General features: G+C 41.4%; 1 pseudogene; it reads right to left on the bottom strand.

The window, feature by feature from the left end:
- Nucleotides 1-12949: 12949 nt before the first annotated feature.
- Nucleotides 12950-13290, bottom strand: LOC129689001 (40S ribosomal protein S21-like; annotated as a pseudogene).
- Between the last annotated feature and the right edge of the window lie 475 nt (nt 13291-13765).

Genomic DNA, 13765 nt, shown 5'->3' with positions numbered 1-13765 from the left:
TTTCTTTCTTTCTTTCTTTCTTTCTTTCTTTCTTTCTTTCTTTCTTTCTTTCTTTCTTTCTTCCCCTTCCTTCCTTCCTTCCTTCCTTCCTTCCTTCCTTCCTTCCTTCCTTCCTTCCTTCCTTCCCTTCTTTCTTTCTGTTCACAAAGATTTAGAGAGTTCTTACATCTTGTTTTCTATGTCCTCCGTTGTCTACTATAATGTCATTCTCTCCTAACTCTGTTCTTTACAGTCATGTTGAGGTTCCAAGTCTAATGACAGAACCTTTCAACCGGCATATACTGCTGCTCCTTTACAGAAATGACTCTTCATGGGTGACCGTACCTGGAAGTGCTGCCCTGTTAGAGTAAATTATAGACGCATATGGAAATTCAAGACTGCACATGACCACACCTCCCAGTTCTTAGGAATTCAAAGAGTGTGCATTGTGTGACAAAGACTCCTCATAACATAAGTGGTTTAAAAAAAATCCTCCTATTTCTGAGTTAGCACTGGATATTCATTTACGCAGGCATGATTGCATTTATTTTATGTATATTGGTAATGATTTCATCCTGTGGATATCAGTACTAGCCTTTAAGGTTCATCTTTGGACAGGCAGACACACCTACCCGTGAGGAACCCCTAACCTAGTAAGAGCAACAAACCTAAAAATAATGGTGGGATATGTGAGCGTTGTGGTAATAGTCTGTATCTTTTGTTATAGAAGCGCAGTGGCACAGAACCACTGATGACTGCAGAAGCCAGGGAAACCTTTATTCTTGAGGTATATTTTCAATTATTTGATTAATATCTGATGCTAGTACCCTATTTTATGTTAAGATAGATAGATAGATAGATAGATAGATAGATAGATAGATAGATAGATCAACATATCTGTGTAGATATTTACAGCCCATGCTCATCCAGGTCCTCAATGCAATATGCATTGTCTTGGTTGGCCTTCAACTTAAAACAATGAGAAGAGGGCAGAAGAGAAACTTGAAGTAGGCAAAAGTGAGAATATTTTGTGCATGTAATACTGGTGTTGAATGGCAGAGTCATGAATCAAATCCAGACTTGGCATTGCAAGTATAAAGAAGCTTAATTTACTGTCATCCTCTCTTCCTTCTTTCCCACCTTTCTATCATTATTTCTTTCATTTCAGAGAAGGGGATTTCCCATGGGTATCAACTCACCTTGGCATATCAAGTGGGACTGGGTGAATTTTCTTCTATTGAGGCTAGACAGGGCTGTCCAGTTAGAGGAAAGGGATCCAAAGGCAGGCAACAAAGTCAGAGACAGCTCTGCTCCTGCTGTTAGAGGACCCACATGAGGCCCAAATTATAGATCTGTCACATATGTGTGGGGACCTAGAACTGGCTCATGGATGCTCTCTGCGTGGTGGCTCAGTCTTTGTGAGCCCCTATGGGTCCATGTTAGTTGATTTTGTAGGTTTTCTTGAGGTGTCCTTGACCTCCCTGGCTCTCTCAGTCCTTTTCCATCTTCTATAAGATCCCCATGAGCTCTACCTATTGCTTGGCTATGGGTCTCTGCACCTGTTCTCATCAGCTCTCAGGTGAAGCCACTCAGGTGCTGTTTGCTAGCCTTCTGTCTGCAAAAATTGCAGAATATTATTAATGGTGTCAGAATATTATTAATAGTGTCTCTCTCTAGGGATTTAATTCAAGTTGAACCAGTCATTGACTGTCTAGGTTGAAGGTTTTATGTGTGGGTTGGTGTCCACTGGAAGTACCGCCTGGCTACAGGAGGTCACTACTTCGGGCTTCATAGCCATCATTGCCAGCAATCTCAGCCAGGTGGACAAACAGCTTAAGAGAAGATGGCTGTCATGGAACAGTTATCTACAACCTTTTATTGACTGGAAAATGTTTATGTCTTAACTATTTCTTCATTAAAGTCTTACCAAACTTACAAGTCAGAGCCACACAAGCAATTAGCTCCAGCCTCTGACTTGTTCATTCTTGTTTCACGACTATACATTCTTTAAATCTCCCATTGTATGATCTTGCATTCTTGCTACTGTGTGTTGCCTGACATCTGTCAGTTATTCTAATGGTCATGGGTCTGTAACTCATCCATTAAGATGTTCCAAGCAGACTCTATTGTAAGTTTCTTGTGTGCCTCGCAAATTTTAATGTACAGAGTCTTCATGAAATTGGCACATAATAAATGTTGCTGTCTGTGACACTGATAGATTGAAAGAAAAAAATGCCTTCCTTGATATTCTGAGTCTGTCTTTATCTGGACTTAGGTAATTACACAGATAATTAAAACTAAGAAAGAAAAAAGAAAAGGAAAAGGAAAAAAAAAAACCTAGCTGTTTTCACTTGCACTGAGCTATCTGGAGTCTAAGTTTGCAGCGGTCAAATTCTCTTCTTGATGCTTTAACTCTTTGTCTCCCCAACTGATATTGACAAGGTTAGAGCTAAGAACCATCTTGGAGAACCAGAGTTAAAGAAAAAAAGAAAAGAAAGAAAGAAAAAACAGTCTAGTCTAGCATCTGCTTTGAGAGAAAGAATAGAGGTGTCATTTTTATCTTTAGAAAAATGATCACCCCACTTACAGCATTTCGGTAAATGGTAGGTAGATGCCTATTAAGATAATGATGGTGAGGCTGAATGAAATTGTTCAGTGAGGTCAAAAGTGGAATGTGGGAGACAGAACTTTGTATTTGGTATTAAGATAAAAGATGTTGTTCACTCACACTCTCCTCATTTATCACTTACTGTGAAGTATTTTCTCCTGGCCCTTGTGAGGAAAACCATGAGAACTCAATACCCAGTGAAGGATTGAAATCTGAGGGGAAATGGAGGATGCTGGGGTTGACCAGGCATCCCAAAAGGAGAGACCATCTCAGGTTCATGCAAATATGAGGAACAGAAATTGAAAGTTGAGGTCAGTGACAACTTGTATTTTGTAAAGGTGGGCTGCTTAGTAGAGACTGTCTCTTCAGATACTGAGTTTTGAGAGGAATATGGATGCAGAAAACCACTGGCACAATCATCTGGAAGTTGTCTACCATCCTCAAGTTTTCTCCAATCCCCTTTAGAACTTTTCTCTCAATTCACCCTAGCCTTGATTTAAGTAGCCAGTGAACTCTTCTTGTCTCTATGGACTCAGTTCCACTCATATCAATGTAAATGCTCATCTGGCTTAGTTTACAAGCCTTGTACCCCATGATACCTACTTGCTTTCCTGATATAAAATTTTATTTTATTGCTGTGTGATAGTCCATCATTTGAAGTACACAGTAGTTAGCTCAACCATTCACCTGCTGATAGGCACTTCCACTCCTCTTGATTGGCCACTGGGTATGAAGCTGCTCTCACTTTATGTGCAAGTCATTGTATAGATATATGTTTTCATGATCATCCAGGGCAGGAACCCTAACTCATGTTCTCTTTAAAGGTGATGAGAACAATGGTTCAGAAATGCTGTAATTGACCAAAGCCTCAGAGAACTACCAGAGTCTGTATTCATCTGCATGTTCCCCTACTATGGCAGCTCTTTTCAGAAGCCAGACACTGCCTGGTTCTATTTTCAGGAAAGCCAATAAATTTACTTTGGTTTATCAGTTCCTCTGCTTAGCTAATTCAAAATGTTCTCTGTAAACCTGTTTTTGATCCTACCAGGTCATATGATGGTGTTACCAACGGAGATGACAAAGGTACTGTCCTTGGCTGAGGTGTGGTGAGACATTATTCTCCAATGCTGTCTGAAGCAGATTATTTCTAGTGAATTAATGGATAAGGCCAAGTTTCCTTGGGAAAAAAAAAAAAAAACATAGGGGAAACCCAAGCAGCTGGGTAATTCTCAAAAATGAGAGTCAAGAAGCAGGGCGGATAATGGGGATAAAGTATTGCTGTCAGGAATTACATATTTAAAGACCTCTGGAACAACCTAACAGGGTGCTCAAATGACTGAATGAAAGCGGTGTGCACTGTGAGGTGTTAGCATGCTCCCGTTCATTCAACAAGGGTGCCATCTCTCAGCTCTGGATGACTTGGCCATTGGCAGTTATCACCACAAAAAACAGCATTCAACAGCCTGCTGTGTTCTGTGCTGTTAACTCCATTTGTTGGGGGTAAAACTGCGGCATAAAGAGTAACTCCTTTTTTGTGTGAAGAAAGTAGACATGTGTGTGCACTTATAATTAGCTTGCTGGGGCATGTAGAACAAAATACATCCTAAGCTGAGTTCAGCTTGAGGTCTTTATTCTGGATCCTGGAGTACCTTGGATCCTAAAGGTAAGAGTGTTGTCTCTGTCCCAAAGAAAAGGGAGAAATGATGAGACTAGAGCAATAGCAGTAACCCCAACTGAAATTCTGTTAAGAATTCAATTTGGTATTTAGAGGTAAGAAGCCTTGACAGCACATCCTGAAGCTGTGGAAGCAAGTGAGTAAGCCCAGTGAGCAAAATTGGGCATCTTTACCACATAAAAGACCTAGCAAGGCTGAAGAATACTCAAAAGAATCAGACCTAGGAGCAGCTTATCAGGGAACAACACTGGAAATGCAGATAGCCCCACCTTCCGGTCATGTGATTTCAGTTTGCGGTTGAGAATGCAGTTGTCTGCCTTTGATTCTGGATCTTTCTTGCACACTTCTGCGGTCCTGGGGGCAGTTGCTTTCAACTCTGTTTCTGGCCTCGCTCCTCTTAGAGGTGAGAGCTTACCCTAGAGTTGGTGTGAACATCAAAGGAGATGTTAAGTATCTTCAGAGACTCCAGAGAGCAGATTCAGCTCTTTCAAGGAAGCTGGGTCCTGAGGTTCTTAATCCCTGAGGGATCCATGATGCTCACAGATTCCCGGACTGCGCAGTTCTGAGCAAGTCACATGACCTCTCTGTATTTACTTCCTTCTTTCAAGTGTCACAATTCTTTTATATAAGTAAGGTTTGTTCCAGCTGTAGAGGAAAAACATGTGTCTATCATTGGATAGTTACAGATTTACCAAAAATTCAGACCGAGCAGCTCCTAGTCTTCAGCGTCAGCGTTAGAAAAATTAGACTTCTAATTTGTATAGGCATTTCCACCTTCTATCTTCAGTGAGCCTCCTGTAAGAAACTGAGCCGAGTCCAAGGGTCTGGTGTTGACACCAGACCGGTCCTTTCCCCACCAAAAAAAAAAAAAAAAAAAAAAATCTCTCCTACACATGCCTGGTCAGGTTCACATGTCGGTTCCTGGAAGCAAAATCTCACTCAGAGAAAGGAAGCATTCTTTTGGGATTTGGTGTGGTTTTTTTTTGTTTGTTTGTTTGTTTGTTTTTTTGTTTTTTTTTGTTTGTGTGTGTGTGTGTGTGTGTGTGTGTGTGTGTGTGTGTTTTGGTTTGGTTTGGTTTGGTTTGTTTCGTTTCTTTTTCTAACCCAGGGAATCTTTTGCTGCTTCCCCGCACTGCACCGGGTGCTGCTGTTGCTAAGAGCCCTGCCCATTCTCTCCCAGGTTTCTTTCCCGTGGTGGGCGGTGATTTGTCTTCTCTGAGAAGCACTGGCCTGGCTTCTAGATGCAGCAAGAGCCAGGCGCTCTGCAGAAATAGAGGTGGTGATTCACAGCAGATTCCCCAAGAGGTTTCATCTTTCTTCTGAGAATTAAGACTGAAGCCAGATCTTATGTAACAAAGGAGATCTGAGTATACAAAAATAATTGCTATTATAGAAATTCGTTTGTGGATAAAAGCATTATTAACTAGCACCAGAGTTCATCATTAAGTGGGGTCTTCAATTTTTAAGAAATTCCTATTAGCCACATAATATAGAATAAACATATTAAAATCTATAGTCCTAAAGAAGCTAAACAAAAAGAAAGATTCTAGGGAAGATGCTTAATCCTCATTCAGAAGGAAAAACAGGATAGACTTGGAAGTAGGAGAAAACAAGGAACAGGACAGGTGCCTTCCACAGAGGATCTCTGAAAGATTCTACCCACCACCAGGGTATCGATGGGGATACTGAGACTCATAGCCAAACTTTGGTCAGAGTGCTGGAATCCTTATGGAAGAAGAGGGAGATAGAAAGAACTGGAGGAGTCAGGATCTCCACAAGGAGAACAACAGAGACATAACATCTGGGCCCAGCTGGGCCTGCGGACACTGATACTTCAACCAAGGATCATGCATGGGAGGACCTAGAGAACCTGTTCAAAGGAAGTCCATTGGCTGCTCAGTTCCCAAGTGTGTTCCATAATAAGGGGTACAGGGACTGTCTCTGACATGAACACAGTGGCCTGCTCTTTGATCACCTCCCCCTTGGGGGTACAGCCTTGCCATACCACAGAGGAAAATGATGCAGCCAGCCTTGATGAGACCTGATAGGCTAGGGTAAGTTAGAAGGGGAGGAGGAACTCCCCTATCAAGGGACTAGGGAAAGGGCATAGGGGGAGAAGGAGGGTGGGAGGGGGCTTCAGAGGGGATACAAAGTGAATAAGTTGTAACAAATAAATAAACTAAAAAGAAAAAAAGAAATTTTTTCAGTTAGCAACATAAGGGAAAGCCCCAAGGTAGTGGAAAATAGAAGAGTGAAATTGTTCTACATTCATATGAGGTAGGGGTGGAGCCAGGAAGGAGTGGAGGGGTTTAGGGAAGTGCTAAATGGAGAAGAGAGAAATGATGTGGTAAGACAGTGACAGCTGCATTGAGGTACAATTTTCACAATTACTACTAGCACTGATTCTAGGTAAGGATGTTCTGGGCAGTGCATGAGGTTTAGGGACAACTTTTTTCTTTATTGCAGAGGTATTGAAAGCACTTTGCCCAAGGTCACACAATTAGAGACAGGAATACTGTTTGTTTGTTTGTTTGTTTGTTTGTTTGGTTGGTTGGTTGGTTTTTGCATATTTATTCATTTATAATAAACTACATACAGTAAGAGCAGTTATGAAACAATCAGGAAAGCCATATATAAAAGTTACATTCAAAATGTTTAGCGCATTTGTATTTTGCAACTTTGAAGAAAATAGTATCTATCCTATTTAGGTGAGACTAAAGTTTTATACCTAAATCATTTTCTGTTTTGCAGAATGGTCCAATACTCAATTACATTGTATGAGCACGTGGTTATGCAATGTAGCAATTTCTATCCTCTCAAGAGTTTAACAAGTAGATTCTGCTCTCAGATAGCATTGTCCAAGTATCCATGTCAGAAGGACATTTTAAAAAACAATCAACATTGCTGGTCATGTTTTCCAGATACAAAATGGCTGTACAAGTAGCCAGGTGGTTCTGGCTCCTATTGTTAGATTGTGGTCCAGGACTAGGTTTCAAACTTTCTTACTTTTGATTCCGGTAGGAACGCCAGAGGTTATGAAAATCATGTAGTTTTCAGTGAAGTAACTGATGTTCTCAGAGGAAGAATGTGTACAAGTCCAGGGCTTGAATTGATGAGGCAAGGGCTTACGTCATCAGGACTTCCTAACATACTTCACTCCATAGTTGTGACTCAAAAACTGATTCAGTTTGGATAATTTTGATGTAAATTCAAAGCCACAATTAGACATGGTATGGGAACCAAAACTTCTAGGAGGCATTTTTGGTAGGGAGGGTCTCTCTCAGAAGGAAACACTTCTCTATTAGATACATGCAGAGCCAGAGTCAGGATCATTATTATGAAGGATATAGAGTTAAAGTGTTATAGCATGGTGGGTGTTGTGTATGAAATTTATCTTGCTATTACTGTGACCCTGAGTACAAGGTCAGGGACACTCAGACAAAGCTAAGACAATTTTGATAAGTTTTAGAAGCTTCCTGAGATATACAGGAAAAATTATAAAAGAATATTTAGGATAAATGCAGTAGGGCTTTAGCCATGCCATCTAGATACCGAATGAGTCAGTTTCCACATGTCCTTCCATTCCTCCATTCATCCTCCAGTTTCTCCATATGACTTCGCTTCTGCTGGGTAAACGTAAGTCTGAGCACTGAGGGTTAATGAGAAATATTATGGGTGAATGGCAACTAGACCAATAGCCGTTTCCCCAACGGAGAGGTGCACGGGATGGGGCCTGTCAAGGAAGCAAGTGTTGGGAAGAGAAGCAAGTGTTTCTAGACAAGAATGCTCACTGGCAGGTATTTGCTAGAATGCTATGGTTTTATCTGAGCTCCTTGGGTAGAACATACATAAAGCCACAATGGGATCATAATGGGTTTTGACAATGTGCAGAGTATAGGCATCATCTCCCACAGCTGACATGATTGCATCTTACAAATGGATCTTTTCATTGCTTACCATTTAAACATCCCCATATATTTTTATTCCTTTTATCTGTGTTTGCTGCATGTATGGAGCCATATTTTGATATCTTTGGAGGAATTTATTCCATAACTCTCAGGGACATCTGAATCTATGATTCTCCAGATCCTTATGTAAAGTGGTATTGTATTTGCATATAAACTATGCACATCCTCCTATATAATTTATTTACTTAACAATGCTGGGGATTGAGCCCAGAGCCTTATGCACACTAGGAAAGTACTCTTCCACTGAGCCATATTCCCAGCCTTTGGTGTGTTTGTGTGTTTAATTGACTGACTCTCTCTATGTAATCCAAGACAGCCCTTGGAAGTTGTGGCTCTCCTGACTCTGCCCTATGACTGCTGATATTTTAGATATTAGCTATTATACTAAGCTCTCTAATTACTCACAAAGGAGACTAGAAATGATATGTAAATGGCTGTTACCATCATGTTTAGGGAATAACATCAAGAGCAAAGTCTATACCTGTCTGATGCTTTCCATGCTTTTGACTTACAGTTGAATTCACAGACAATGAGAGCCCAACTGTATTCTTGTCACTTCTTCATGTCTAATGTGTCTCAGAAGCTTCGTGACTCTCTGCCTAGCTTTTGTTTCCTATAGCAGAACTGAAATTGTTAAAATTTCAAACTAATCATGCATACACGGTGATGAGTAAGTCACTTAGACCCTCACGGCATGGCCCGCTCTTGCTGAAAAGAGCCAAGGAATGAGCTGACTCCACATATTCAAGGAGAAGGAAAGTTCTGGGTAAATACTGATTTAGAGACAAAACACAATGACAAGCCACGTGGATTATTTTGTTCTCACTTCCACCATTTTCAAAACAGACACATTAACACCTGTTTCACAAATTATGAGCATTACATTTAGTGATTGTAGGAAAGCCCCAAGCCCACTGAGAGGTGATTAGGAAATGTTCGTTTTCTTGCCTTCTTACTCCTTAATTGTCACAGTTAAATCATGGGAGTCAAGTTGAACAAAACTTTTTTACCTTTACAAACAAAACAAAACATCCATTTTGTTCTTTGGAGATGAGTTAATGTTAATTAGCAAACCCGTTCATTACTATTGAGCTTTTACTGTGTAACAGTTAATAAGCTGGCAGCCTCCTGGGACTCCATGATTTAGTCACAAAGAAAGGGATTTTGGGTTTCCAGTTGCATTTCTATCACCATTCATTTATTCAACAAGGAAATTTAGAGTTTTGCATTAGTTTGCTAACGCTACATGACAAAATACAGAGACAGGTGGCTTAGACAACAGAAAACTTTCTCACCACCCTCGCAGCAGCTAAAACCCATGTCCAGTTGTGAGAGGGGTTAGTTCCTTGTCCTTGACTTACAGATGGCATTGTCAGAGAAAGTAAGAGGCTTTTGAAAAATGTTGCCCCATTGAGCTGAATGGCAGGTTGTCTCCTTTCTGGAACATTCTTTCTTGTTTCACCCACACCAATATGGGGTTACCTGTCCTCTCCTCTGTACTCTGTGATGGCATTTTCCCCCTTGATTCTTAAGATGTGTGTGTTTGTATGTTTATATGTTTGTATGAGTGTGTGTGCGTGTGTGTGTGTGTGTGTGTGTGTGTGTACACTTTCTTACACATGGGCACACATATATATGTATGCATGCCTGTGTAATATGTGTATGTCCATGTGTGTGTATGTGTGTGATTGTATGCGTGCATTCAAGTGTAATACACGTGTGAATGTGTGAGTATGTATGTATGCTTATGTGTGTGGATGTATGTATGCCCATTGTGTGTATATATATGTATGTGCATGTACCCATGTGTGTGTGTGTGCACATATATGTATCTACTGCTCTTAAAACTGAGCTCTCCAGAAATAGAACTATTCTCTTATGCATCCAGCTGCTGCAGAACCTGGTGCAGTGCCCGATATGTAGGAGATTAAATGTTTGATGAATAAATGAATCAAACCTGAACAGGCTCAGCTCGGTAGGAGCTGCAGCAGGGGCCTGTGGGATCAGGCGATGGGTGAGATGGAATTTTAATAAGAGGCAGAAAATTCAAGAATCTGAGACATCTAAAGGCTGCTGCCGTCTGCCTTCCCTGCCGTCAGCTGCAGGCTTTCTGAAAGGCAAAGGCGGATGAAAAAAATTTTGTGGGCTGGTTAAAATAAAAACCTGAAGAGTGACATTTTAGTTTAGTTTTTAATTGTGAGGCTTCCTGCCAGAGTAGTGGAAAGAGAACTCAGCTCACCTGCGAAGGTGAGCCTGAAACCATGGCTTATTCCTTTAATCTGAAAAGCTCAGGAAGAGATGGGGAAGAGGGAGGTAAGCTGAGACATTATGAGGAAAGACAAAATTATCATTTATGGTGTGTACTTCTTAACTTGCGTGACCCTGTTGTATTATTTTGTTTTGAGGTAGGCTCTTACTCTACAGCAATTCTGGTCCTGCATCCGCCATATAGAACAGACATCCTGAAACACTTCGGGATCCTTCTGCCTCAGCTTTCCCCAGTGTTGGGACTGCAGGTGGGAGCTACTGTGCTCAGCTCTGCGAGCTCGCATCAAGACCTTTATCTACATGGTCATGCTTATTCCTCACTCAAGCAGGGCAATTCCAACCATCTTCCTCTTGAATGTAAGTAAAACTGCTCTTAGTGTTTGCAGGTAGTTCCCAGCATCCAGCTTCCATCTCTTGATGCCAGAGTTTCTCCTGTGTCTCTCTGACATCATTCTAAGGGTGGGGGGAAACTCCGTAGTTGGTAGAGTACTTGCCTAGAATGCACAAAGCCCTGGGTTGCAAACCCATCACTGTATAAACCAGCCATAAAACCATGTAAACTGGTAGTACATGCCTGTAAGCACTAGATGCAGGATGCTTACTCATTCAAGGCTACCCTGATCTACATGAAATCCTCATCAAAAGAAAGAGTGGAGGAACAGAAGGATGGAGAGAGAAAGGGAGGTGGGGAGTCAGGAAAGGAGAGAGAGAAGGCATTAACAAACCTGAAGAGAAGAAAGGAACAAAAGCTATTTGTTCTCCATGTTTACCTTTTTCAGAGCGTGTTCATACTGAATACAACTACCAAGAAATCAAAACACAAAGTTTGTGGTGTGAGAGAGTGCGTGACTGTCTGGCTGAAGGATGGGTCCTCCTGGCTCTCCACTTTAAGCTGGCTCCTTGCCTATATCTATCAGCAGTCGCAGTGAAGGAGCCCGGCCTGCTACATCTGGACTGGAAACTGTGTGAATGAGTGTGTGATCTAATACGACAAAACTACAAGGTGATTCTTTGCCTATATCCCCTTCAACAGCTTTCCTTCATTGATAACCTTACCTGTGTCATTCCCTAACACTATTTGCATTGAAAGTAGGGAAATAAATATTTGCTAGAAGGACCCATTTGCCCACCTCAGGATGCCTGAGCAATTTCTCTTGCTGATGTGCTTCATGGCATCTTAGTGCATGTAATCACAGCCAGAATGCTTACCAAGGTTAGGGCACCTATCTGTAGCAGATGCCCTATACCATCAGCTCCCATGCAGGCTCTAGACACACACACACACACACACACACACACACACACACACATACGTGTGTGTGTGTGTGCAGTAAAAGAAAGTCACATAAGATATAAACAGATGGAGGTGTCTAACCAGACACTAGAGCACTTTTTTTTTTTTTTTAGGCAAAAAGGAAAACAGTGTATTTACCTGGCAATTATTTTTAATTTCTCTCACAATTTTCACTTTCTCCACAGTGACTGTGTGTCCCTAGCCACTTTTCCCCAAGACTGTACTGCGCACCCTTTTGAATTCAAATCCTAAATGATGTGAGCCATGAGAAGATACTTTAGCTGGACCATTAAGTGGGGAAGAGTGGCCGAGGTATAAGTCTGGGGAGTGAGCGGTACTAATTTCTTGTGAGGCTTAGGTAGCATGGACTCTTGAGTTAGACGGAGGTTGCGGCACCCCTGGCCATTTCAAACTGTATGCTGGGATCAAATCCGTTCTGAAAATCATAATTACCTAAATTTTATACAAGCAAGTGGTTGTCGATGTCAACCCAGCCTTGCTGTTTCTGCAAGAGAGATTATTAGCCTATCACCTGAGCCAAAAGGTGAGGTTTCCAGCCCAGTGGCTTTTGAAGAGAAATTCCAGCTTTCAACTTTCAGTCTTTCGGCTTTCAGAATTCTGCAAAATTCTGTGTGGTGGTAGTGCATATTTTTTTAAAAAGGCAGGAACACTGTGGTTTTCTTTTCAGGCCATCAGGTACCCTGGAGGAACGTCATGGGCAGTCCTTCATCGTTGTTAAGCCTGCCAAGAACCTGTGTGCTACTAGATTCATCTCTGAGGAATCTTACCTTCACTCCCCTCCCTGATTTTGCCCTCATTTGAAAGTAGGAGAACTCTTACCCATGAGCTATGCCATGGGCTGTTCATTATTTGTTGTTTAGTTTATTGTTCTTTACTGTTTTCACAGAAGTCATAGAAATTCAGTTTTTAAAGATGTAATGACAGCAATAACCAAAGGCTTTTAAGGCCAGACCACCTAAATATAAACACACCTTTTTTCAGATGTTGATTTTTAATAAATGTCTATGTCAGCCTTCTGTAACGGTAACCAAATGCCTGAGGAAAGGTGTTGGGGTTTTTTTGTTTGTTTGTTTGTTTTGTTTTGTTTTTTAACTTTCTCACTTTTAATTGTGACAAATATTTCTGATCTCTTCTGATCAAAAGTTCTCTGAGACAATTCCATTAGCTTTACTCAACTGGAGAATAGATCATCTGACTCACCCATCCTGCAAATGGCCCCACAAATGACATAGGTTTTAAGGTGTCCATTAAACTGGCCTATGATCCTGTCAACCTAGGCTACATTCATCTGGATGGACACGTGGTCCTTAGCAGCAATGATTCAGTTGCTTGCACAGCATTTCTGTGGCATGTATAGGTCCACAAACTTGCTGATGTGGTTCTGTATGTCTAGGCCATGCCTGCTTGCTGGCCTGGTGGGAGCGCAGAAAGGAAATGAGGAAACTCTTAAAAAGAGGGAAGGTGTATTTTGGTTCATGATTTCAGATATTTAAGTAAACAATTGTTATCTGGCCCGTGGATACAATGGCAGAAGTGCCTGCCAGATGACACCTACTGGCTGGAAACCAGGAAGCCGAGAAAAGAAGCCAGGGTCCCAGCATCTTCTCTAGTCCTGAGATCCTCCTTCTTGCAGTGGGACTGCGCCGCTTCCTAAGTTTTCTGTGATTGTTTTTAAAACTCATTGGAGACCAAGACTCCATTCAACATATGTCTTAGGAGTCAGGGGACAAACCAAGTTCAACCCAGTAATGTGTGTAAAGGCTTCCTTTTAGCAAAATCTAAAAATTCGAATTTTTAGAAAAGTAAGTTGGTTCCATAGTAATGGGAAGAGGGACTGCCTCTGACATAAACTGATTGGCCTGGTCTTTAATCACCTCCCCCTCCCGCTGAGAGCGGAGCAGCCTTACCAGGCCACAGAAGATGACAATGCAGCCACTCCTGATGTGATCTGA

Source organism: Psammomys obesus, unplaced genomic scaffold (genome assembly GCF_907164565.1).
Source record: "Psammomys obesus unplaced genomic scaffold, mPsaObe1.curated_primary_1811, whole genome shotgun sequence".
Lineage (NCBI taxonomy): Eukaryota > Metazoa > Chordata > Mammalia > Rodentia > Muridae > Psammomys > Psammomys obesus.
The sequence above is the reverse complement of the archived record's forward strand: the minus strand, read 5'-3'. Positions and strand labels throughout refer to the sequence as shown.